A 27,200-nucleotide genomic window follows, 5' to 3' on the forward strand; every position below is an offset into this window, starting at 1 on the left:
AAACTGACCTAGAGCAGGTGTGTCCAAAGTGCAGCACGGGGGCCATTTGCACCTGCGCCACATTCTAAAAAATATAATCTAACAAGAAAAGTTAAAAAAACAAAAAAAAAAACAGAAAAACTGGAAATATCGGCAGTAATTTCACAAGAATAAAGTAAAAGTATCAATAGAAAAAGTTATGATCTAACATGGAAAAAAAGTAATTTCACAAGAATACAATTAAATATTAAAGAAAAAAGATATTATTTTAAAGTCATAATATTACAAGAAACAAACAGTACAACAAAACAAGTTAGGTTAGGAAAGAAGTTCAGGAATACAGGAATAAAGTCAAAATATTATAGGAATAATATTATAAGAAGAAAATTTTGCCCAAGAAAGTTGAAGTATTTGGAAAACTATATTTTAAAAAAGTAACAGCAGAAATTTTACAATAATAAAGGCAAAACATTAAGAGAATTCTAACGTGAATAAAAGGCACAATTTTACAAGAATAAACTTGTAATATTATGAGGAAAAATGTTATTTTAGTAGAGAAATATAAAGACAAATATTAAAGAAATTTTTTTTCTTCAACATTTTATGAAAGACGTAATGTTATGGAAAAACAAACAAAACAAAGAATAAAGTTGTCATTTTTGGAAGATTAGTTTGGGTAAAAAGTTATAATATTACAAGAATAAACTCAAAATATTAAAGAAAAAAAAAGAGAAAAATCACAATTTAACGATAATAAACTTGTAATAGTATGGGGAAAAATAATGTTATTTTAGTAGCATTTCACCTACTGTATATCATAAAGTTGAATTGTAGTTTTTCAATAGAACTTCTTAGCATGTGTACATGGGTTGGTTTACAAAATATCAAAGTGGCTCTTGCATCCTTTGATTTTTCATTATCTGACATCCATGTCTGCTTTTCAGTCAGGAGATCGTGACTTCCAAGCTCTGTTGGAGTGGAAACTCTGTGTGACGTTTGCCTGTCCTCCCCATGCTTGTGTGGGTTTTCTCCGGGTACTCTAAATGGTCCATAGGTGTGAATGTGACAGTCAATGGTTGTTTCCATTTGTCCTGTGGTTGACTGATGACCAGTCCCACCTGTCGCCCCAAGTCAGCTGGGATTCACGCCAGCTCACCCGTGACCCTAATGAGGACAAGTGCTGTAGAAAATGAATAAATTAATGAAAGTGACTCAGCAATTATTGAAATTATTGAAAGTGACTCAATTATTGTCGAAATAGCCGGCAACATAAGTGAGTGCTAAGATAATTGCTGTCAGTCGACTGGGTCTGCATGAATGCTGCTGGCATTGAGGACCTGTGGTTCACCATCCAAGTTTCATTTCTAGTCTGAGAAGACATACTAAAATGATTGCTTCAACGTGAGGGGTGTACTCACTTTGTTGAGATGCAGAACAATAAACCGCGAATCTGACAGAAATGCTAAAAATGCTAGTAAGTCTAAAATAAAAAAACGAGCATGTTTTTTGTATTGAACCTTATTGGAATAAATTAAGGTTTAGATGGTCATTGTGTCCAATCAGTGTATTTCTAAATAAACCCAACTACGAGCTGATTTGATGGCGGCTACGTCACATTTCTTCAGAAAAAATCTGATGAAATATAAACAGTATTTATAGCGATAAAGTACTGTGTCCTAAGTGATTTTCATCTTTTGTGTAGACTCATTTCAGAAGAAAGGTGCCTTCCACAAAGGAGTAACACATGTTGAGGGTGTGAGAAATGATTGGCGTAGCACCTATCAGAGACAAAGTGGTGTGAAATGAAATACTCTCTTACAAAGTAGCTGGAGGAGGAAGCAATAAACAGCAAGGCAATATATTCAGATTAGCCTTAAAACTGCAGATTGTGTCGACAGACTAAGGCCTTCACGCTGTTTTACATGTCAGTAAGCTTTTACTATGGTGAATAATTGTATGACTACAGTGGAGAGGCTCACAGTCGTCTTCACATGAATGTAAATTCGGATTTGAAAGTCTATCCACGAATAATATCCATGCTGGCGACTCTTACAGAGTAATTTGGCTTCATGCTCTGGCAAATCCAATATCTATTCAATATCAATTCCACTGTGTTCTCAGAAATCCACATCCTAGCAGCTGTAATTGTGTACGACTGTAGCTGGATCAAACCACTTATGTGTATGCTGTTAATGTGTTACTTCATCAAAGTCCTCAAACTGATTACATCTTACTGTTTCAAATCAAAGCCTGATGTGCAGAAATCCCAACAGGCTGTCTTATTCTGAATTTAATGCATTATTCATGCAACATATTGACTTGTTCCGTCAGCTTATATGTCTGAAGCTATATCAAAAACTAGAATAATGCAGTTTTGCCAGAGACGTATTATTTAAGTGATATTTTCCCCTCAACATTGCAAACTGCAACCACAATAGTAAGTGTTTTGTTCAACGATTACCTCACTGACATTGTAATGTTAATGACTTAGTTCAGGGGTTTTAAACTCACAGCGCCCTACTTGGGTGGACAGTGAAAGACACTTTAGCTTGAACATCATTCAGTGAAATGAACAGAGGGGTCCCCAGACAGAAAACTAACTACAATCGCGGTGGCAACACTAAAATGACACCACAACATGTAACATAAGTAAACGATAACACACATAGCGGTGGCCGTTTGTTGTGTCACTTCAGAGATGCCAGTAGCCTGTGTACAAGCCGTGTGCAGTGTGATGTAAACAGAGCAAGAAGTACTGTCACTATGGTGACAAGCGCCATAGTGAGGATGGATGATAGGCTGTTGCCGATCTTTTTTTTCAATGTCATGCATGATCAACCCACATTTGAGATACTACAACAAAGAACTGTCCCAATGCTAACGGTGAGTTATTATGTGTTATTGCTTAACACGTCTACTATATAAGGTATTACAAGTATAAGACTTTAGGCACGTTATTTTTGGAAGATCATAAACAAATTTTCTACACTCTAACTACAAAAATATTCAATTTATTAATATTCAGTCGTACTTCACGGAAATTCACTTTTCGTGGAACCAATTAACCACCATGAAGGAGAGATGACTGTATAATGTTGACAGATGAAACAAATAATTCCTAATAATGAATGAATGAATTGTCCATCACAACTTAGAAATGGTATGTTGTGGTATGGAAAGGAAGGAAGGAACAGTTTATGAGGACAAAACACAACTCAGATACAGAACAGTTATAAAGCATTTACTTGTGAAAGTTAAGTCACCACAAGGCTATTTTCCATCCATCCATCCATCTTCCACTGGTTATCCAAGATTGGGTTGCGGGGGCAGCAGCCTAAGCAGGGAGGCCCAGACTTCCCTCTCCGCGGCAATTCGTCCAGCTCCTCCCGGCGGATCCCGAGGCATTCCCAGGCCAGTTGGGAGACATAGTCTCTCCAACTTGTCCTGGGTCTTCCCCGAGGCCTTCTACCGGTTGGACTTGCCCTGAACACCTCCCCAGGGAGGCGTCCGGGAGGCATCCTGACGAGGTCCCCAAGCCACCTCATCTGGCTCCTCTCAATGCAGAGGAGTAGCGGTTCTACTCCGAGTCTCTCCCGGTTCTACGAGTCTCTCCCAGATGACAGTGCTTCTCACCTTATCTCCAAGGGAGACCCCAGCCACCCTACGGAGAAAACTCATTTTGGCCGCTTGTACCCATGATCTTGTCCTTTCGGTCACTACCCAAAGCTCATGACTATAGGTGAGGCTAGGAACGTAGATTGACAGGTACGTAAATTGAGAGCTTTGCCTTTCGGCTCAGCTGTACTGATGTAGAGTCCGCATCACTGCAGACGCCGCACCAATTCGCCTGTCGATCGCGCGTTCCATCCTTCCCTCACTCGTGAACAAGACCTCGAGGTACCTAAACTCCTCCACTTGGGGCAGGATCTCATCCCCGACCCAGAGATGGCACTCCACCCTTTTCCGGGAGAGAACCATGGACTCGGACTTGGAGGTGCTGATTCTCATCCTGACCGCTTCACACTCGGCTGCAAAGCATTCCAGTGAAAGTTGAAGTTCATGGCTCGATGAAGCCAGCAGGACCACATCATCTGCAAAAAGCAGAGACCCAATCCTACAGCCACCAAACCGGAACCCCTCAATGCCCTGGCAGCACCTAGAAATTCTGTCCATAAAAATAATGAACAGAATTGGTGACAAAGGGCAGCCCTATAACCCTCACTGGAAACGGGTACGACTTATTGCCGGCAATGCGATCCAAACTCTGACACCGGTCATGCAGGCTATTTTCTTTACAAGATTATATGAGATATGAGTTTTGAGTCAGTGTTTTGGATTGTGCAGGTACTGTATAAGCAATGTAATTGAACAAAATGATTATTGTAATAAATGCAAATGTATTACAATTTGCATTAGCCAATTTCCCCTTGTGTTATTTCACCCAAACTGATCACATCTTATTATTTATATAAGAGTTTGATGTGCACAAATCCCATCAGGCCATATGTATTGTCTTCTTTGGACTTGACTTTCTTGACTAAGCGCGTTATTCATGAGCTGTGTGCTGCTGTCAGCATATTTGTCAGCAAGTCCTACACATACTGATAGAATGTACACAACCAGTGTTAACCAGGTTCCCATGAGGGATGGCAGGCCATTAGCTGAGGATTTGTCTGAATCCAGATTTTGCACCTTTGAGACCAAAGTTGAATTCAAACATGCCGGATAAAGCAGTTTATTCCTTCATCCCTTTGAGATGAGATTCTTCCTCCTCGAGGCAAACATGCTGTTTACTGCACGTTCCCGCCACGTGACTATAGAAGTATTTAGTGATAGAGGGATATACAACTCCCAGGTTTATTGCGTCTTGGATCAATTGATCACGTCGTACCCCTGTGAAGAATCTGTTGAAGTCAGAAGAAGCTCTTGGTGACTTTTAATCAAGGCTACGCTCTCATGGCAGGTGGTCTAAGTGCACTTCATTACCGTCCTTCCCCGGAGAATTCACTCAGCCGCTGGAGACCATGCCGCCCACATTTACGGGCACACCATTAATTAACCAGCAGCTGTGCACACCACTATCCGTTACACGCAGTGACATATCACCTCAAGCTTGATAGCGGCGTTCGTGTTTATACGTCACACTAAAAGATATCCATGATGTCAAGAGAGAGGAAGCATTAATGAAGGGGTGAACTTAAATCTTGCATGTCATTCTGTGTGTGTGTGTGTTTGTGTATGTGTGTGGCGCAGTCCCATCAGGTAATTGCAGTCTAATCCTCAAGACAATTGCAATCTGAAAACCAACTCACCGAGATTCTTGTTGGTGTTAAATCTTTACCGCATATCAAACGGAGGCCTCTGCTTTAATAGACACCGTGCCTCAATTAGTAGCCGTAAATAAACACCTCATCTCTTTTGATTCCCTCAGGAAAAAAACAGGTGGTGCCAGTAGGTAGCTGTAATTACCTTTACTATGGCACCATTTGCACACGGTGGGTACAGTCCCATTCAGAAGACAATACCTTCATTTCTGTCAATTAGACAAAGAAGAAAACTAGTAACGGGGATGACGTTGACAAAATAAATACAGATATGTATTTCACAATGTGTCTTATTGCCCACACCCTTTAGAACAAGGGTGCCAAACTTGTCGCAGTGATGGCTGCCCTCAGAGGGCCGCCTGTAACTGTCAGTATATTGGAATAGAAATGTTTAATACCTTCATGATATTATTACACAATTGCGCATGCATTTATTGTTTTGTGGTTGACTACGGCCTAGTATTAGTAAAAAAATATTGAAAGACAAGTCATATGTAGTATTCAGGCCACTAGGCGTCAGTAATGTTCCGTTGAAGAGACATTACCTTACATTACATTACCTTAACACGGCATGGAGTCAGCCATGGCATGTCCAACATGATAAAGTCCAAAAAAAAGTTCTCTTTCCATTTTGCAGTGTGGAAAGTGGTACATTTTTGGCTTCTTACGTATTCCTTCTTCCGCACTCCGTTTGAAACACTTTGGAGGCTAACGAGTTAGCTCGGTAGCATGCTATGCTTAAAGCGGCGCCCGTCTCTAATGCCCCTGCAGAGATCCCGGAGCCTGTGCGTTAGTGTTGCGCAATGTGGTGTAAACAAAGAATAATAGGAGTGTAAAAGTGACTTTAGGGTTGTTACATCATGTCTGCAGGGCTCTAATAATGTTACAAACCATATTTAGAAAGTCATATTCAGGTTTTCTATGCTCTAACTACAAAAATATTCTGTTTATTAACATTGAAATCTACTGAGTGGAAATTCACTTATCCGCAACTGTACTTTGATTCTCATTGCAATAAGGGACGAAGTTTGTCCCTTTTCATCTCAATATGGGACACCCACTTTTGTTGCTAAATATAGGATGATTCCGTTTTTCAAGGGACAGTTGGCAATCCTGGTCACGAGCAACAGAAACTAGCAAGCTAAATGCAAAATGCATAATCCAGTTTTAAGCCCTAAATATGTCTCACACACTTACCTTATGCTATGGTAAGTGGGGTATGTGCACCCCCAGGGGTATGCCAGTTGTGGTAGGATGTAATAAAGGGGGGATAAAAATGAAAAACAATTAGCACCTAACACCCACAATTACGAGTGCGACTGAACGCCTCACAGCGCGAGGAGAAGGGAGCAGAAAGGAGAGATTATGAAGTCGTTCATTGCTCTGTGTGCATTGTATGAACAAATAAGTAAGTGTGATGATTATTTTGTGCATTAAGAGTGTTTAATCTTGAAGATTTCATTTATATTAGTGTTCCAATCCCCGCACGCCGCAGCCGTAAAAAACTCATCACTGTAACAACAGAAAATGAGCCATTTAAGACATAAATAATGCTCATGCTTGTGTGTGTCGCTAGAAATGTGTTCCCTAGGGGAGCTGAGTGGTGGAAGGACAGGAAGTGACATCAGGGATTCAGAGTTGAGTTTTAGCTTGGCGTGGGTTATGGCCGCAGCAGTAGCTTGTGTTTTTATTAGGGATTTTTATTAAAGATTATTTTACCTGTTGTGAAATACTGTATTTCAAACCTGCAATAAAATCCTTACAGTAACATTACTCACACCTAGTGACCAGTGTAGAACACTACATATCATTCACAGCCTCTTTGAATGCATCTTCTGGATGCCTTATATTTGTCTTTTACTTCATTTAGGCATGTTTATGCTTGGAAATGCTTAATTTAGGCAAATGATACTTAAAATTTGTTTAAATGTGCATATATTTCACTAATAATAGGCGATAGTCAACCATGAAACAACACAAATTATTGATTAATGTGTTTTGGAAAAACCATGATAGAGTGAAGTCGCGAAATTTGAAGCACATAGTGGTGAGGGATGACTGTAACTCACTTTATTTATTTACTGCATTTATTTACTTTATTTTGGCACAGTAACCCTACATTATGCATGTACTGTACATCAGCTGTAGATGACGACTGACAATCTGTGGTTCTTCCTGTACCATCTGAGGGATCATAGATCACAAGTGTTGAGCTAATTTTCCTGCACTTCATGCACTGGAATTCCTCCAGATTCCTTTAATCTTTTAATTATGTCATGCACCATGGAGGGTGAAATATGTAAATCCCATTTCTGTCTTTCCTTGAATGGCATTTTTTTTCCTCTTTCAAACTGTTGGTTCCTTGGCTTGAAGGATTGGAGCTAAATTGAATTTTCTTGCAATGAAATAAAAATGACATTTAGCTTGTCTCGCCCAACATATTGTTTGTATCCTTGAGGCCTCACCACTGCAATGAACGTTTTTCTTTCTCTGTTGTTTAAATGATCTGGGAAACCTGCATTGTTTACATTTGCGTCTTCTTTTTTACATTTTTTAAAATTTTATTTTAATTTTACGGCGTCGGAATATTATGAGGGAAAATAACGTAATTTTAGTAGCATAAAGTTGAAATATTAAAGAAAAAAATATGTTTTTTTAAGCCATAATATGAGAAACAAAACAAAATAAATTTGTGGAAAATTAGGTTGGGAAAAATACATATTATTATGTGAATAAAGTCAAAATATTTATATAATAATATATAAATATGAATATATATAAAATAAAGTCTTAATTTTCTGAGAAGAAAATTTACAAGAAGAAAGTGGAAACAGTTGGAAAAAAAACATCAGAAATGGAAAACTGCTGTAATTTTAGAAGTATGAAGTCAAAATATTAAGAAAAAAAAGTAGCAATCTTACGAGAATAAACTTGTAATAGTATGAGGTAAAAATGTCATTTTAGTGGCGTAGAGTTTCAATATGAAAAAATACATATTTTTTTTAAAGTTGTAATATTATCAGAAAGAAACAAAACAAAATCAAGTTGAATTTTTTGACAAAGGGACAAAGTTATAAAATGGGAATAAAGTCAAAATATTATGGCAATAAAGTCATAATATTACAAAAAGAAAATTAACGAAGATTATTCAAGAAGAAAGCTGAAATATTTGCAAAATGGAAAAAAAACAATGGGGAAAAAAGAACAAACACCGAACTAATGTCATACTGGTAATATGCTTTTCCACCTATGTCACAAAACTGAGATGCAGTTTTTTCTTGAAATGTATATGATTTCTTAGCATAATTACATGTGCTGCTTTACAAAATATCAAAGTGGCCCTTGCATACTCTCATCATCCAGTATGCAGCCCTCGGCGGGAAACATTTGGACATCCCTGCTCAAAGTTATTCAAAAGTCAAATCCACAGCGGGCTCAGGCCCCCGTCCACATCTGTGTGTGTAATAAAGATGTGTCATTTAATTTACACACGTAATTAATGATGTCCGCCAGCATCCATAGTAGAAATAACAACAACGCAAAATAAGACCAAGATCCTTGAAGTCGGAGAAATTACAGTAATACAGTGGATCCCTGCACAGTCGTGATTCAGCATTCACCGCCCCGCAAATTCCCGGATTACTGGTCAAAAAAACTGTTTTTTGTTCTTCGAAAATGGACAGTTTTTTTCCACAGGAAGCGCATCATAATAGGTCAGTAAGAATTTACAAACACATGATAACACAGGTAAAATGTACAGCATAAATGTACCACTGTTAGAAAGCTCACAATGTTTACATGTTTATGTCTTTATGCTGCACGGGTAATGTTTTTTCCTCCAGTATTGAGATTTCGCACTTTGTTCCACTGTGATTGAATGCACCATAGTTGTGTGCTCCGATTCCATCTGTTTGTCGATCATCTGATTTTATCATTCGTTAGTGGTGAGTACCTCTACATTTTATACTTTAAATGAGTTTAATAAGTGTGGGAGGCATATTTAGAGCTCAAACCTGGATTGTGCCGTGAGTGAACAATGGCAATTGATGAGAGAAGGAGAGGGTTCTGGAGCTGATTTGAATCTAATAATTACATTAGTTTTATTGCAAATGTTGATCCAGAATCAGAGGAGAACGTCAATGTCAAGATGGCAGGTGGATTTGAAGGGAGTGGAGCGAGACGTGTCATAAATAGATATTTTTATGGGTGTATCAATTACTCAGACGGCGGCAGTGGCTCAGGAGGTAGAGCAGGTCATCCAGAAACTGGAAGCACAGGTTGGTGGTTCCTACCCCCGCTTCCTCCACGCAAATCACTATGTTGTGTCCCTGCCAAGACATTTCACCCGCCTTACGTTGACTTTTTCCACTGTGAAGCGTTTTGGCTACCTTGTAAAAAATCACTATAGAAATCCAATCCATTGTTATTGTCACAGTTTTTTACCATTTGCCGGTGGTCTTGGACCAGAACACCCGTGACAAGCGGAAAACTACTATAGGGACAGGGTAGAAGTGATGAGACAAGCAAACGATCCGTGGCTTGAATGCTCAATGCTCATGGCACGAATGGCCTAGTGTGAGTAATTGGATTTTCAGGCCTTACAGGTAATAGTTTGTAAATATTAGGCTGACGACCACAACCACTTTAATAAATACATTGTTAAATTTATATGTCTCTCACTGATAATAATTTCATTAGGCTGCGTAAGCCCTGTGATTGACTGGTGACTAGTCTAGGGTGCACCTCGCCTCTCGCTCAAAGTCAGTTGAGAGAGGCTCTAGCTCAAATGAACCGTTGCTTGATGCAAGCACAATCGTCATACCTGGACCATTATGTATTCATTTACGCAAATGAGCTGTTATGTATTCATGACATCTCCGTTACCAGTTCATGCTGTAAAACAACGACTAAAAAGACCTTGCAGATGCAGTTTGAAATCTTTCGTGGCTCAGGCTAATCTGGATATGGAGCCTGACAGCAAAGATAAGCAACATCACATCACATCATCATACTGTATATGTGTAGTTGATGTGTGCGGGTGTTTGAATATCAGGCAAAAATGGCTTATTCCACATACACAACTACATATTTCCTCATACATAAGCAATTGTGTGTACGAGTGATTTGTTTTAGCGCCACATATACTGTAAACACACTCTCATAATAATACATAAGCACTTGAAAGGATGTGTGAAGGTGACTCTGACAGGCTGTGTGAGGATCTTCTCTGCTGTCTTAATTTGGTGCATCATTGATGTTGTGTAATAACGTCACTGTTCTGTGCATGTACAAACTTTGTCACACACTCAAATGATCAGACCATGCTTCTTTTAAGACACAACAAAGACAAGTTATTCTAGACCGGCATGCACATTCGATAATATTCGACCTCTTTGCGTTTCGACTCTTCTCTCTTGTTTATACCGACGTGGTTTAAAAGTGTGTTTAAAATGTATGTTTAAAATATGTTTAAAATAAAAAACAACCCAACATCTTAAGGTTGGTTTTCCCAAAGGGCTTTGCACCTGAGCAACGCATTCATTGGGGCCCTGCCATGGCGTCAGCTTCCCTAGTTTTGCTTTGGGCTCCGGGTCCTCTGGCTTTCTCTGGTGGACAGAAGTAGCATTGACAGCGTTGACAAGCTTGTCGTGAGTTTTTTTTTCATAGTTCATGATTGGCTCCTGTCAAGAGCTGACTGGTCTTCACGGACTCGTGCTCGACACAATATGCCGACGTGGACACGTGCGGCTTATATAAGAACAGATTTGTTTTTTCCTCTACATTTAGTTGGTGCGGCTTATACACCAGAATTTACAGTAAATTACACTTCATCACTCAAGTGTGAGGTAGAAATGCATCTAAAGTTTGAACACAACTGTCAGTAAATTAGATTTTAGACAGTCCTTGGATTACTTTTTGGCATGCATGTACATTATGTGTATGGTCATGCATAAGGTTACAAAATTCTAGTAAATGGCAAAGTTGGACATCTTGCATGGGGAATGTACTTCATGTGAATTTACAGGGATTCATTTTTTTGTCAATAAAGTGGACATCATAGTTGAAAAAGACCCATCTTGCAGCATATTATTACCAACTAGGGTATAAATAATAATTATTTTATGTGTAATTATTATAATTACTGATATGTATTGTATATGATTTTATTTTACATTAAAGCTATTGAAGTTGAACATGCAAAATCAGCCATATATACTATATGGAATAAGTATACAATAATATATTGATATACTTTTTATATAGTAATTTTGAAAATATTGAAATTGTTAGCTTACATGTATGGCACCTTTTGATGTAAAAAAAGTTCATTATTGTATTTGTGTGTATAACAATTTGTCACATTTTCAGTGAAAACCCACAGAAAGTGTTCGACTTGTCCTTCAACTGCTTGTAGGCTGCTGAGTGATAGTCCTGAGGCTGCATATACAATAATACTGGTATTAATACATTGGACGTATCTTTTTTTCCAATAGTGGGGACTTCAATTTGTCGCATGAAACCCTTCCCCCCATTGATCCCTTAATTCACATTCAGTGTGTTCTCTCCAATTACCTCTCTCTGCTTATACATGTAGCTCCAACCTTGTATAGTGTAGTTAGGGTTGATTGGTGGTCATGTATTTATGGACCATGTGTATACATCCACAAAAGCCATATAGTACAGTAGTATGTAGAATAGAGTGATAATGGAAGCTTTCTTTTGAAGGGCTGTTCATAACAGACAGTGCATGGGCCATTCCATTCCATTACAAACCCTGCATACCAAAATGCCATCAAGCACAGACGAGTCTTGTGACCTTGCACTCACCACCCTCATCTCACTTGATGGTGATGATGATTATGTAGCGAGAAAGAGACGAATTCAGATGTACAGTGCTGTAAGTAGAAGGTGGAAGCAATAACAAAGACGTTGCTGGTGTTCATGGTGAAAAAGATTAGAATTCCTGCTAAAAACACGGGTGGTAGTTTGTATCAAAGATGAGGACAAAATATCAGAAAGCCCTTTCGGTATGTCTGTACATACAGTATCAACACTGCAACTCATATTACACTCTCCATATTAACACTTCCTGAGCCTCATCACTTCTCCTCATGTGTCCAACTGTGTCCTGTTATTTAGGGAGCTACATTTCAGTGTGCCTTCATATTAGTAAATCATAATAGTCTCACAAAATATGTTGAATTAGTAATCAGACTAATCTTGGGAGTGAAGATGCTGGATGTGGGGATCATGGACTGGTGTGTTTACACGTGGTCTGCGGTTGTGAGGCTGGTTGGATGTACTGCCAAATTCTCCTTTGGCACCTTTGGAGACGCTTATGGTAGACAAATAAATATTCAGTTCACGGGCAACAGTTCTGGACACTCCTGCAGTCGGCATGCTCATTGCACGCCCCCTCAACACTTGTGACATCTGCGGAATTATGCTGTGTGATAGATGTGCACATTTTGGAGTGGCCTTTTATTGTAGCCAGAAGAAGGCAATACAATACAATTAACCTGACACGCATGTTTCGGGAATGTGGGAGGAAAACCCATGCACGCACGGGGAAAACATGCGAGCTCCACACGAGAACCATCCATCCATCTCCTGACTGTGAGGTCGACATTCTGATTAATATATGGATACGCAGTATTTATCGTGGATAGGAATGGTCTAGCTCGGGGGTTTTCAAAGTGTGAGGCAGGCCAGAAGACCTCAGGGGAGGCACAGCAGCTTGAGATAAATAAAAAAAACATCTTTTGCTGAGCAAACTTCAGTTCTGTTTTAATGCAAGATGAATTGATTTTTAGTTCCTATGGTGAGATAGTAAATGAGGTGGGCAGAAAACTCTTCTAGTAGGGGAGGCACCAGCTGTATATTTGTCTGAGGCTCACAGTGCCACACTTTGAAAACCCCTGGTCAAGATTTATATTTATTTTTAATTATTAATAATATTATGTCCTTAAATTTTTCAGATAAAAGGATGAATTAATAATAATAATGATAACAATGTGTCTTTTCTCAATTTCCAGAAGATACCAAACAAAACTGACTATTTAAACTATTTACAAAAATATGTTTGTAATTAATAATAATAATACTCCCTAGTCTGCAAGATTTGGTTCATTCTTGATTTGCATGTGTGGCAATGGAGTGCAGATAGACAGAAGGCAGAAAGCTCTTCAATGTTTCAGTGCAGTCTACCTGACTGAGCTCCTCATTTATCCTACTGGAGCACCATTTCTTTCTCCTCGAGCTGTTTTCCCAAACTGTCCTCTCCTGAAAAATGTATGTTTTTCTCTTTACTGCACACAAACCTATGGTATACATTTTAAGTCATTGTTGTCTCCCGTTGATAAATGAAAAGGACTGCAAAGCTATCCCGACGTGACCAGAAGAGAGCGAGAGCGATAGAGAGCATGTAGAAAACACTGCAGTCATCTGTTTCCTACATGGCTGCAGAAAGACTTGTTAGCTGGGCTTTTTATGATGTTGTAGCATGTAGCGCTGGTGGTTGTTATCACTACTATGAGAGGACATGAAACCACCTCGGTGGAATTAATGTCTTGTATTCTTGGCTTTTTATCTGGAAATCGTACATGCATATTTGTAGGGATCATTAATTGCGGGCATCAGTGTTCGACATTAGTGTCAGCAGTGGCTGATGTCACAGGCGAGTGTTATGCCTGAACATTCTGTGTAAATTGCATGGAAACAGGCTTAACTCCATGTTTTTTTCTCCTTTATTCAGCATTAATAGTTTCCGTCCAAAAGCGGCATGATGTTAAAGAGATGTTGCTCTACAGCAGGGGTGCCCATTACGTCGATCGCGAGCTACCAGTAGATTGCCAAGGTAGTTTGGGTCGATTGCGTAAACGTCACTTTGCAGATGACATATGACATTAGTCAGCTGACATTAAGCTCCCCTCCTGATTCGCTCTTGCTCCTGCGGGGCTTTTCAAGCTGCACACGGACATGCAACTTTCATCTTTATTTTTCTGATTACGGATAAACTAACTTAGCAGTAAGATGCCTATATCTATAACAAAAGCTATCAGTTCACTTGTAAGCAGCTAGTTATATAGAAAAAAAAAGTGTATTGCTTGATGGCTTTGCTTTGTGTCCTGAACTCCACTACAGAAATCAGTGTTTTATACACGTCAGCTTCTTAAACTATTATTTTATGATGAAATGGAAAATGTTTTCAATGCTGAAACCTTTTGAATATATTGCCTTGACTTCGGCTGCATTGTCTTTTGTATAATCATTTTCATTTCTTGAATATGGGTAATGTTTGATAGCAAATGCTAACTGGATGTAACACATGAATTGTGTGTGTATGAATGCAGCTATTTTGACTGACATATTACCAGTACTCAGGTTGTGTATACAACTATAGAGGAATTATGGGTCACATTTTACAATAAGGTACACAGAAATACAGTAGTACTGAGGAACTAATGCAGAACTAATGAAGAACTAATGAAGAACTAATGACTAAGGCACATAAATTTAGACGAGTTACTGAGGAACTAATGAAGAACTAATGTGTAGAGTAGTTACTGAGGAACTAAGGCACATCAATTTAGAGTAGTTACTGAGGAACTAATGAGTAACTAATGGGTAACTAATGAGTAGTGGTTAGGGTTAGGTAGGGTCGTTCCTCATTAACTGCTGTAATTTTGTGCGCCTAATTGTAAAGTGTTTCCGAATTATGTGTAATTATCTTTATTGCCATATTGAATATAATTCTATCAACTACTTTGATTACCTGTACAGTTTGAAAATGTGAATGTGAAATACTAATAATGAATATTTCCAATAATATTTCAATGTTTACCGGTTAGATTTTCTGTATATGTTTTATAGAAAGAGGTAGATCATTTTGACTTGTAACTTGCATGCTGAAAAAGTGTGTGCATCCCTGATATACATGTATAACGTACATAAATACGTACTCATAGCTTTTTTATAACTATAGTAAATATATATATTTTCTATATTTATATTAGGAGGTAGATCTTTGGGACTTGGTCATTTTCAATGTAACTTGAAGGCTGAAAAAGTGTGAGCACCCCTGCTCTACAGTATGTCTGAAGTAAAACGCCTGTCATGGCCCTACTATGCCGTGCCGCATTGTGTAAGAGCGTGGTTTTATTTTTGTTTCAAGTGTTTTTCTCTTCCGATTCCCAGTTGATAGTTTGGGATGCTGGCCAAGTTAGGTAAGGATTTCACACTACAATGCAGAGCACAAGTGTGAAAATCAGATGTGCTGGCAAAAGAGACATATTAATATGCATATTCATTAGCCTCGTAGCACTGATAGTTTACAGTATTGTACTGTTATTTGGCATACCTCCTTCTGACGTGTGGCCTTTTTCTGCCTTTCCACTTGCCCGTGGCTCTACCTGGTAATAGTTCTTAGCATATTGATTATATTCTGCGGTGCCCTCAGTCTCCTCTCAGATACAATTTGCCTTTGTTCCATGGCAAACAGCTACATGCCGAGAAGTACAAAAAGGAGACCTTCATTCTCCTCTGTTGTTGTTGTTGTGATAGCATGTTTTGTCCTGACTGATGCTTTCAATGCAGCAGTGTTTTGATAGTTTATTGCGGTACTATTTTAAGGCTGAAAATAGACCACACAGACCTAAGTCGAACCAATACTGCGCAGAGGATAAATGGCGCTAGTTGGCAAAGTTGACACATCCACCCATCCACCTTCCTCTCTCTGAAAATAACCAATTTTTCCTGTTTATTTTAACCATGACAATGGTGTAATGCATGAAGGTATTGGCTGAGTTTGCAATGCTTTCTTGTCAAATTGCGCTCATCCCATTCCACAAGGATCATACCCAATTTGAGGGGCAAGCAATGGAAGATTTTGAGTTTTAGAGATGCCAGGGTATTCATTTTGCATGAAGTAAGAATTCAGTTGATTGAAAATAGTGCCAGAGGTAGCGTTCTGCTGGTTGCAGTTGCCATTCAGTAATGGTTTCACAGCATTGCCTGAGAGCATTTTGGTCTTTGTCAGTGCTTTGTCCCCTTTTGTGAAACGATGAAGGTGCATATTGAAGATGTGTATTGCTGCTGACAGCAATTAAACATGAGTGACAATAGGAAAGTGGCATATAGACTGTTATTTTCAAGATGAGATCAACATTGGATGACTCTTCACAAGGGAATCAAGTCTGGCGGACCACCAGTTGGAGCAACGTGACTACCAACCACACAGATACGAGACATAATGGATTTTCCTGAAAGGGAAACCTGCAGCCAGTGTGACCTACTGTTGACAGGGGGGAGGTGATATCATGAGCCAAAGTTATTGTGTTGACATAGCATCAGTACACCCATCAGGCGTGGAGGAGAAACAATAACACCTCTCACCTTGTAAGCCAGCAAAGTGTAGAAATAAATCTTGGAGGACCAAATGACATCTTTGGAAGGATCTTCCCATGTCACATACTGTATCTCACAAATGTGAGAATGTCCCTCTCATTTTAGCAAGTTTTTTTTATTATATTATCTCAAGGGACGATACTACAGATAATACATGTTATATACAGTATACCTTAGAGTAGAGAGTAGTCAATGTACAGCTTGTTTTGCAGTATGGATTTACTATTCACTGAAAGAACCTCAACACACTATAAGATAATTGTCTTTCCTGCGGTGGTAGGTTCATGGTCTGGTCTTTGAGTGCTGCCGGCACTGAGGAGCTGTGGTTTATTGAGTGAAACGAGAGCAGAACACGTACTGTGACACTGTGAAGCAGAGCATGAACCCCTCCCTTGGGAAACTTTGCTGCATGTTAGTTTTTCAACATGATAAGGAGCCCAAACACACCTCCAAGATGACAAGTGCCTTGCTGAGGAAGCTGAAGGTAAAGGTGATGGAGTGGCCAAGTATGTCTCCAGACCTGAAACCAATTGAGCACCCGTGGGGCATCTTCAAGCTGAAAGGAAGGTGGAGGAACTCCACCAGTTATGTCATCATGGAAGTGGAAGAGGATTCCAGGAACAGCCTGTGCAACGCTGGTGAATCCCATGCCCCAGAAAATTAAGGCAATGCTAGATAACACAAAATATTGACACTCTGGACACAATTTGGACATATTCACTATGGGGTGTACTGACTTGAGCTGTACATTGTTGTAAGTTCTATCCAAGTTTAGTTTCTCTATAGTACTGTCCCATGGGAATATACATAAAATGACTGCTGAAATGTGAGGAGTGGACTTACTGTAATGAGATCTTATGTATTGGCCATAATTATTGCTAGAATCAAGTGCAGAATCAAGGCCCAAGTTCTTGTGGGGTTTGGTATTTGTGTCTTATTAGTTCACAGGCAAATTCTTGGTTCATGTATGTATGTAATGATGGTAATGATTACGGTTCTATCGGATGGACAGTTGCATTGATGCTGTCGTGATCTGAAATGGTCAAAGTAAATTGCACTACCAATATCTTTAGGGCCCTGTGATTTCCGTGGACTTGGCCAATAAAAACTGAAAATACTGTTTAATGTCAAATTATGCGAAAATTGACATAATTGACATCGTGAGGAGAAGGAACGTTGGGGAAGTATTTCCCCGGCGGACTGCTCAATCTTGTCACAAACACTAGCCTGCCCCCTACCGAACTCAAGATGTCAAAACGGTGAATGTGAATGGAAACTAGCAGGGTTCGCTTAGTTTAGTAGAGCATGCTAGTGTGTGTGTGTGTGTGTTTACACAGAGTTGTGTTTTACCGCCTTTTAAAACAAACAAGCGTTTTACAATGCCTGCTGACGTCGTACAGGTTCTGAGTGAACGAGAGGCACGTTTATTTCTTGGTCCCAGCTCGACTTAATTGTCAACAAGTATTCTCAACACACGCAACACACTTCCGGCCTTCAAAATAAGAGCGCTGTTTGCCACATGCTGTTTAACAAAATAAGGTTGTCATAAAAATATCTTGCATTAACAACGCAAATGGAAATGCATCAGTGATTGCGTCTTCTTTAACCACGAGCATGGCCAGTTTGTTGAGAATTTTTCAGCAATGTGTGCGGAGGCTTACATCGCACGAGAAAAGTCAGCCAAGCTACATCAGTTTCTGAAATACTGGGCAAAATTGGCCAATGATGTATTGCATCAATAAATGTAATGATTTTAGCATTTAATCAACTGACATTTTATTTAAAAGTAGCCGCTCCATGCTGGTACAGTAAGTGTAAAAGGCAAATTTAAAAAATGTAAATGGACAAAGTGGAATTTGGGAAAAAATAAAATGGATTTCATAGGGCCTTGCATCCAGAGCCTCACTGAACTTGAATGGGTTCTACAATATTTTGTGGAAATCAAGTTTTTTTTTTTATGTCCTTTTTGCCACATCATAAACAACAAAGCTAGCAGTGGCGTAAGACTTTTGCAAAGTACTGTACAGGAGACATACTTTTGTATAACATTTTTTAGTACTGGAACCTGAAGCCACTCAGACTGCCTTCACTGAGCTCTTTACGCAACTCAGAAATCTAATTGTGCGAATGGATCTGGGTTACTTCCTGTTCATCAATGAGTACGTTTACATGCAGTCAAATAATCCTATCATAACCGCACTATTAGCAATAACCCGGTTGCGCACAGCCATGTAAACACCAACAACTCTTTTGAAAAAACGGAATATGCTCGTATTTTCACGTCACACATGTAAACGGGTTATTCGGAATGTTTCCGAAACCGGAATATTGACCTTAACCCTAATATTGACTGCATGTAAACGTAGTGAATGATGATAATAAGAGATACTGTATATAGTGTCCAGCCAACAGTTTGCTGTTCTTTGCCCCTAAATTTGGAAACTTTATAATGGTTTTGCACACAGATTTTTAATGTAAATATTTTTAGGATGTCATGAAAGTACCTTCTCTCCAGTTGATATTTGTATGGAAACATCAAAGCTAACAAGACTGGAGATGAAGTCCTTTGAACACCTTTTGTATGTACCTCTAAGGCTCATGCATAACAATTACTGTGAAATGCTTCTCATTTAAAAAGCCTCTGTTGTGAATGGTTAATTGTTATTGAGGGCCCAGAGTGTTTTTATAGCGTGTTTTTAAATGTCTCTACTGTGCAGCAGACTTTAGAGCTTTATAGCGGTTCAGTTCATGACATTTCAGTAAGCCATATCTGTGCTGAGATGTTTAACTTTTTGTATTACATTCCTGTCACGAATATCTCTTAATTGGATCCTGGTGCACAGTGCATTTTAGTATTTAGCATCCAGTTATCCGTTTGTTATACACCCCGGACTGGTCGTTAGCCAATTGCAGGGCACATTTAGATAAACAACCATTCACACTCACATTCACAGATATGGACAATTTAGAATATCAAATGAACCTAAAGGCAAGGTCTAGATTCATACATGCAAGTAGTGCCAAACGACTTCTTCCCAAGTGAGTGATAGCTTGTCTTCCTGTCACTCACGTTCACCAGTGACTTGAACAGATATATCCCAGACACAGTGACCTTCTCAAATTGGGCAAGTTAGTGCTGAAGAGGAGTTTTGATGTTAATTTTAAGATAATGGGGATCAATAAAACACAGTCATCAAACAACTGTTGAGTAGCTAAGAAATATGTAAATCCTTTTTTTTTTTTTGCTTTCTACCGTATGTTATTTCACTGATATTGATAACATGATTAAAAAAACCCCAATGATTCAGTCTTGTATTCAGGATCGTCTACATGGTGGTTCTTTTATAGCCACAAATTAAAAAGAAAAATAAATATAAGAAAATGAAAAGTACAGTCGTCCCACGTTTATTCCCGTTAATTGTTTCCAGAACCGACCGCAATAAGTGAATTTCTGCGAAGTAAGATTTAATTAGTAAATTGAATAGTTAGAGCATACAAAACCTGTTTATGACTTCCTAGATATGTTTTTTTTTTTACCATTATTAGAGCCCTGTAGACATAAAATAACACCCTTAATGTCACCTTTATACTCCTATTAGTCTTTGTTGACACCACATTGCGCAACTCTTACGCACAGGCTACGAGGTCACTGCAGGAACACAAGAGACGGCCGCCGCTTTAAGCATGACTTGCTACTGAGCTAACCAGTTTGTCTCCAATGTATTTATTGTAAACTTAAAGTGTTTCAATCAGAGTGGACAAAAAGGGCAAAATAAGAAGCCAAAAACTTACCACTTCCACACGGAATGGGAGGGAACATCTTCACTATGTTATGCCATATGACATGCCATGGCTAACTCCATGCTGTGTAAATACACTTACCAAAAGTATAAACACAACACTGTTGTTTTTGCTCCCATTTTTCATGAGATGAACTCAAAGATCTAAAACCTTTTCCACGTAAACAATATCATCATTTCTCTCAAATATTGTTCACAAATCTGTCTAAATCTGTGATAGTGAGCACTTCTCCTTTGCTGAGATAATCCATCCCACCTCACAGGTGTGCCATATGAAGATGCTTATTAGACACCATGATTTGCTGTCACCTGTTACCAAAATTTACCACGATAACCGATGTCATTTTGCCCATGTCGGTAAATTTGGTGTTTTAATAAAAAAGAAAATAAAAGTCTTTTTTTGTCTGTTTTGACAGTGTGTGCTGGTATGCTATGTTGGCTGTGCAGTGCCAACACTTCACTTGCATATGCGACTAGAAATAAAAAGGGAGCACACGTGCGACTATGTTTTTCAACCCTTCCATTTGCATTTTGTCCCTGAAATGAGTCCATACAAAGTGAATCAAAGTTGAGTAACATTTTGGTGCATCTCTATATAAATCTGCACGTCTCCTACAACTTCTCTTCACATCGACAACTTGCGTTGACATCTCAGCCGTACAAGCGGCACTCGCTGACGTTGCTAGCTAGCTATGTTATCAGTGGGATACTGGAGCACTATGGGAAAGATGACTGCTCTCTGTGACATACTATAGTGCTGTCCCACTCATGCGCTAAAAACACTTTGTTTTCCTGTTTGTATGCATGGTAACGCCGCTACGAGTGATACTAAAAACGAATAACACAAATACTTGACTTTAAATATATGGATTTTTAAAGCCTTTAAAAAACAAAAAACATGTACATCATGGCCAATTATGCAAAATTGACAATTCACAAATAAAGAACAAGAAAATAAAAACATTATAAAAGCGTCTCTATAGGAAACCATGATTAGTTTACTGTTGGTAGCAATTCTTAAGGATTCCATGCTTTATTTGATGGATGGTCACATGGCTACAAGAACATGTGAAATTCTCTTTTCAGTGTGTACATGATCATTTTGAAGATGGTTATTTATCCAGTTTCTAAAGCCAACATGCCACACACGTACAGGCAAATAACATGACAATGGAACGTCTGGAATTGAATAGAATTGTTAGAAAAGCGAAAAAGTCAGTATATTTATAAATGGTAATATTTTTATTGGAAAATATTACCTGACATGGTTGCTTCATGTGCAGTGTGATAAGTGGCCATTAGTAATGCAATTGCATGAGACGTGATGTCAGTCATGTTATGTGGCTGACTGTGTAGCTTAGTACATGTACAGGATACAGTATGCCAGGGTATGTGAGTATAAAAACTGTCGTAACGACCCAAAGCACATTAGTAAGTAATTAGCACAGTAAATGGAGCGCTGTCGGCGCTTTTTGGAGGGTTTTTCAGAAGGCTTTATGGGCGGAATAGGTGCGTCCCATTACGTGCACTATATTTCATTGAAAGTAATGTGTGCCAGTTGGTCAATAAATCAACAAAAAGCAGTTACTTCGCATTTCCTGCAATTATTTTCAGGTGGCAAAGATATATAGTGGTCAGGGATTTATCATGCATTTATCGTTATCAAGGAAAAATGCCCAATTTATCCTGACATTGATTTGAGGTCATATCGCCCAGCCCTAATATATGTATATATAATTATTATAAGAATTATATAATAAATACAAATGTAATATTATATATAAAGTATATATATATATATATATATATATATATATATATATATATATATAAAAATGAAGGTAATGTCTCATCCTTGTAACAGTACTGACTCTTAATGACCAGAACACTACATATGACTTGTCTCAATATTTTTTGAATAATAATAAGCCATAATCAACCACGAAAGAAGCAATAATTAATTAACTAATTCATTTTTGAATAAAATGTGACAGCGTGAGGGAGCGATGTTTCAACCGCAAAGTGACGAGGGCCGACTTAAATGAAAAAGTATTTCAGCCCTGCTGGTGTTTGTTCTTTGTCTTTGTGTTTAATATTTGTCCCTGAAAAATCAATAACTTACTGGGTCCAGAAAACGGCAAACATGATAGAAGAACATAATTGCTATCTTTAATTTTAAAGTCTGAAGGATGCCTGATCACTTGGTGACTGTTTCGGAGAGCGAATGCCCCTTGCAGAGGTGTAATACCTCAAACATGAACAATACTCCACAGTTTTCATGTGGATCAACAAGCTCGCTCATGACCATTTGTCCAAGAAATAATCCCTAAAACAGGTTATGTGCCTATGAAGTGCACAGATTCTATGCCTTCAGCAAGAACCTTGTTGAAAAAGAGACCACTGCTGCGACAATAATTCATAAGTGGAAGAAATAACATAATAAAATAACAGTTAATAACAGACAGTCCCAAGATTTCACCTCCTGGGGTAAGGATGAATGTGAGAAAGGGGAGGGATCAGCCCAGAATTATACAAAAGGAGCTGGTTAAGGCTCTCAAGGGCTTTTGGACCACAGTCACTAGAAAACTACGAGTAACACACTGCTGTAATGGATTGGGGTCCTGCAGTGCCTGTAAGCCCCCCCGCTCAAGAAGGCACATGTCTTAAGGTTGCCAGTGAACATCTGAATGAGTCAGACAAGTCTCGGGAGAATGTGACGTGGTCAGATGAGACCGAAATTGAGCTCTTTGGAAGCCATTCGACTCGACATGTTTGGATCCAAATAAATGCTTCTGACGATGTTATGGTTTTTTTTTTTAGGATTTTATTTTACATTCTTACAGTAAACTCATCATAAAAGTCCTGAGCTCTTCATATCTATGTAAGTGGTTCAACTTAAAAAATACTTTTTTTTCCTCCACCATATGCGTTCGTTGCTTTTTCATATTTCAGCACTTAAGCCATGCCGTGACATCAGAAGTTCGTCTTTGTTTGGGAATTTAGGCACATGCTTGACTGTAGTTATTTCTACCCTTTCATATGCTCACCAATGGCCGAGCAAAGCTGGCAAACCACAGCAGCTGTTTGTGTCTCTCTAATATATCAAGCATGTACAGTAAATATGGTTTGTTATTACATAAAATGTTTTGTGCCCATTATTATATTAGATTTTTACAAATATTAATTAGAATTATACACAAACATACATATATATATACACATTAATGTCACACAGACGTGCTACGATTATCTGCTCGAGGCTAGAGGCCTCTTGTCTCCAGAACAAGTCCTTCACATGCTCAGCCTTGGGTGTTTGGGAATTTTAAAGGAAAACTGCACTTTTTGGCGGGGAATTTTGCCAATTATTTGAGACATTTGCCCTTATGTGAGACATGAATACACGACTTTCTCTTTTCTGTGCGTTCTAGAGATGTAAAAACAGATAAAAAGAGACAGCTTATTACTGCACATAAAGGGACACACCTATGCCACCTACAAAGACCGCTGTTAAAACGCCTCCAAAAACCTCCAACAAAGTTTTCTGGTTTTATATACATGCTGTGACCATGTAGTAACAGGTACATTCATGATAACATGTAATACTTACTGTAGTATTTCGGCGTATTTTGGTCTTTTTAAGCATTACTGGAACTTCCTTCCTCGGCGCACTGATTTCACGTAGCAACACAGAAACGAGCGCGTACAACAGATACAATATAAACATAGCAGCAGTGGTGTCAGCTCAAAAATCTAGCCATACCTTTTTGGTAGTCGTCTGAGGAGTTGTGCGGGCGAGTGTGTGATGAAGCTAGTCGCTAGCCGGCTAGTGGCTAGCCGCTGTGTTATGGCGAACTGTCAATGCGCCAGTAACAGAGTTCGATTGGCATAACAATGTTAATACTAATAACAATGTCACTGTACCTTGGTTAATATGCACGTCACATTATATGTAAATGGAGTCTTTCCCAGTGTGCAATAATGAGCTGTTTATTTTCATCTGTTTTTTTTTTTTTTTAATCTTTGGAACGCACAGAAAACAGAAAGACGTGTTCATGTCTCACATAAGGATTGTGGATGATGGGCAAAATTCCAAAATGCCTGCAATTTTCCTTTAAGATAGCTTCAGCCTCTCATTTTAGATTACCCCTCCCCTCACATATCTTTTCCTGTAGAAGTTAGACATTTTCTCTACGAGCCGTCCGTTCAGGTTTTATTGAGTTGTCTTCTTGCATTCAAGTTTTATTCAATTCTACCTCTCATTATCCTCAAATTACTTGTCTTATCACCTGCCTATTTTGAAGCCAGCAGAAAATTTTCTTTTGACAGTCTTTTTGAATTCGTACTTGTCTACAATTATTCTGAGCAACTGTTCTCATAGTCCGACAGGAACCTTTGCATTACTTTGAATACTTTGCTGTCCAACAGTGAGCCTGCAAAAACGAACATCAAATCAGCCTTACGACGCCGCCCACGTCACTTTACAGCCTGACCACTGTCGGCCTGAGTGGCTTCTTGATAGATGCCTAACGGCCTTCACAATTCTCCCTGAAACAAACCTTGTAATGGAACATATTGATATTTCTGGCATACCGAATGTGCCGCCATCTAGAATAAATCACGGCATTAAAGAGAGTGTTCTATCTCTCCTCCTCAGCTCTACCTGTCTCATTTCCTCTGCTCGCCTATGTCCAGTGTCTCCATAACCTGCCCAGCCACATGATGAGATCAGAGGAGCCTGGTCATCTAAGTAATGGCTTTCCTTCTGTTGATTCCTCCTGGGTCTACAGCCCTGCATGCGGTGATGTATGCTCCACGCAACAGCAGCCGACAGCTCATCTCTCTCAGCCACAGGCGCCACTGAATAAGCACATCTACCCCAAGCCAATCTCTGAAATGCACTTTGGGGCTGTTGCCGCCTCTGTTTTTGACATGGACTGAAAATGAAAAGCACAGTAACCGTTTTGCAGTCATGTAATGAGCCTAAGTGTGTTAGAGGAGAATTTGGAAGAAGAGCTTCCAGCCTATTCTGTTATTTTTGCAGAGGCAGCCAGAGAAAAGTTACTTTATTAATATGAACAAACCTGCAGTGGCTCCAATACTGTGTATGTGACAATTCACCAGCTACCCCCGCAGACTCCACTTTTTGCAGCTCTTTAGATGAGTATGACTAGAATATATAAATTCCCAACAAAACGAAAAGGAACAGCAGGAGCCCAAAGGACATGACACTCACATGAATTACACAAAATGCCACAGACCTTCGCTTTCCCTTCTCTTCCCCTCTGCCACCTCCCCCGTGTAACCCCCTCCCTCCCCTTTGACTATCCTCAAACGTGTGATGGATTTTGGACCATGTCCTCCAGGAGACATTTTCCATTATCATGCTGCCACAGTGCTCATCCACAGAACCCTCTGCCTTCTAATCAATGGCAGCGCAGCAGAGCAGGACACACGCACACCTTCGCCAAATAAGCAAACCCACGGAAACAAGCTTACTTGTGTGATTTCTCTTGCAATACAGATCAATATGGATACATTTATATCTTACCTGCGTGTTTCCCTGTCGAGGTCCTTTAGTCCAGTGTGATTAATGAAGACCCTCGCTCTATACAGCCATGCCCTCCTACATGGGCATGCATGTGCCGAGCAGGTCAGCCCCCTTTCTTGGATTCCAGGATGAAGTATCAGGCTGTCCTCCTTGCCGGCAGCCCTATTGAACACATCATCTTCTTGTGTCGCCTGCTTTCCAGGGTCATTCCAACCAGCCCCTCAGCAGCCGCAACACCAAGCGGCGCTCAAGGTGGGTGGGAGGAGGGCAAATGGGTGGTGCTTAGAGGACTGAAGCGGACATGAAGCTGCAAGCAGAGCACCTCCCCTTACTACAGGTCAGCATGCAGCCGCTGGACATGATACCTACCGCTTTCTACAGTATACACCTATCCTTCCTGTGCGTGTGTTTGCATTTCAGTCCACTTGTGTGTGAAAAGCGTGTCTCTCCCCTCACTGATGATGCTGCCTGCCTGCCTGCTTGTCGGCTTGCAGCTGGTGGCTCTGAGATGCTGAAGCAATGTGAAGGAGAGATAGAGAGAGCAGGAGCGCAGAGGTAAAGCGGAGGGAGGGAGAAAGGATTTAGCAGTGAGGGAGGGAGGATGGATACTGTAGGGAAAGGGAATGCTTTCCCTCCCGCTCTGTCAGTCAATCAATCAGGGATGCATGGCCGTACCACAGTTAATAGTCACCAATTCGCACAGTGTGTGCGCGTGTGTGTGTCACAAAAACGCAGCTTCATGTTCAGCCACAGTACATTGGCAATTATTTGCATGCAATTACTCCAGTGAAGAATGCATGTGGAAATGAACAGACCTGTGAAGCTACTGCAAGTCCTTGCAGTAGTGAACGCATAACCAGGGGGATTACATGATAACATTAAACCATTAGAGAGAAGACAATACTTAGGAATTCTACCATCAAATAATGGAAATAAAATGACAAAAAATTATTTGGACTGAGAGGGAGTTGTTCTTTTTTTTTTTGACCACCACTACAATGGATTTGAAATAAAACAGTCAACATGTGACTGAACATTCAGCTTTAGTTTAACTTTCATGAGAATGATGTTGTAAAAGGGGGAGTTTTTGCTTTTATAAGCTGTGTACAAATAATCTCCACATTTAATTCTTCTCGGTCATAT

At 39.4% G+C, this 27,200-nt stretch overlaps 1 protein-coding gene across 1 annotated transcript in view; it reads right to left on the bottom strand.

Annotated features, from left to right (window-relative positions):
* The window catches only part of frmpd3 (FERM and PDZ domain containing 3), a 108,634-nt gene extending 82,071 nt beyond the window's left edge, over positions 1 to 26,563 (bottom strand). The window contains exon 1 of the mRNA XM_054792287.1: positions 26,058 to 26,563. The gene's annotated coding sequence lies outside the window, so the exon portion shown is untranslated. The remainder of the gene's footprint in view (positions 1 to 26,057) is intronic.
* Between the last annotated feature and the right edge of the window lie 637 nt (positions 26,564 to 27,200).

Source organism: Dunckerocampus dactyliophorus, chromosome 11, assembly GCF_027744805.1.
Source record: "Dunckerocampus dactyliophorus isolate RoL2022-P2 chromosome 11, RoL_Ddac_1.1, whole genome shotgun sequence".
Lineage (NCBI taxonomy): Eukaryota > Metazoa > Chordata > Actinopteri > Syngnathiformes > Syngnathidae > Dunckerocampus > Dunckerocampus dactyliophorus.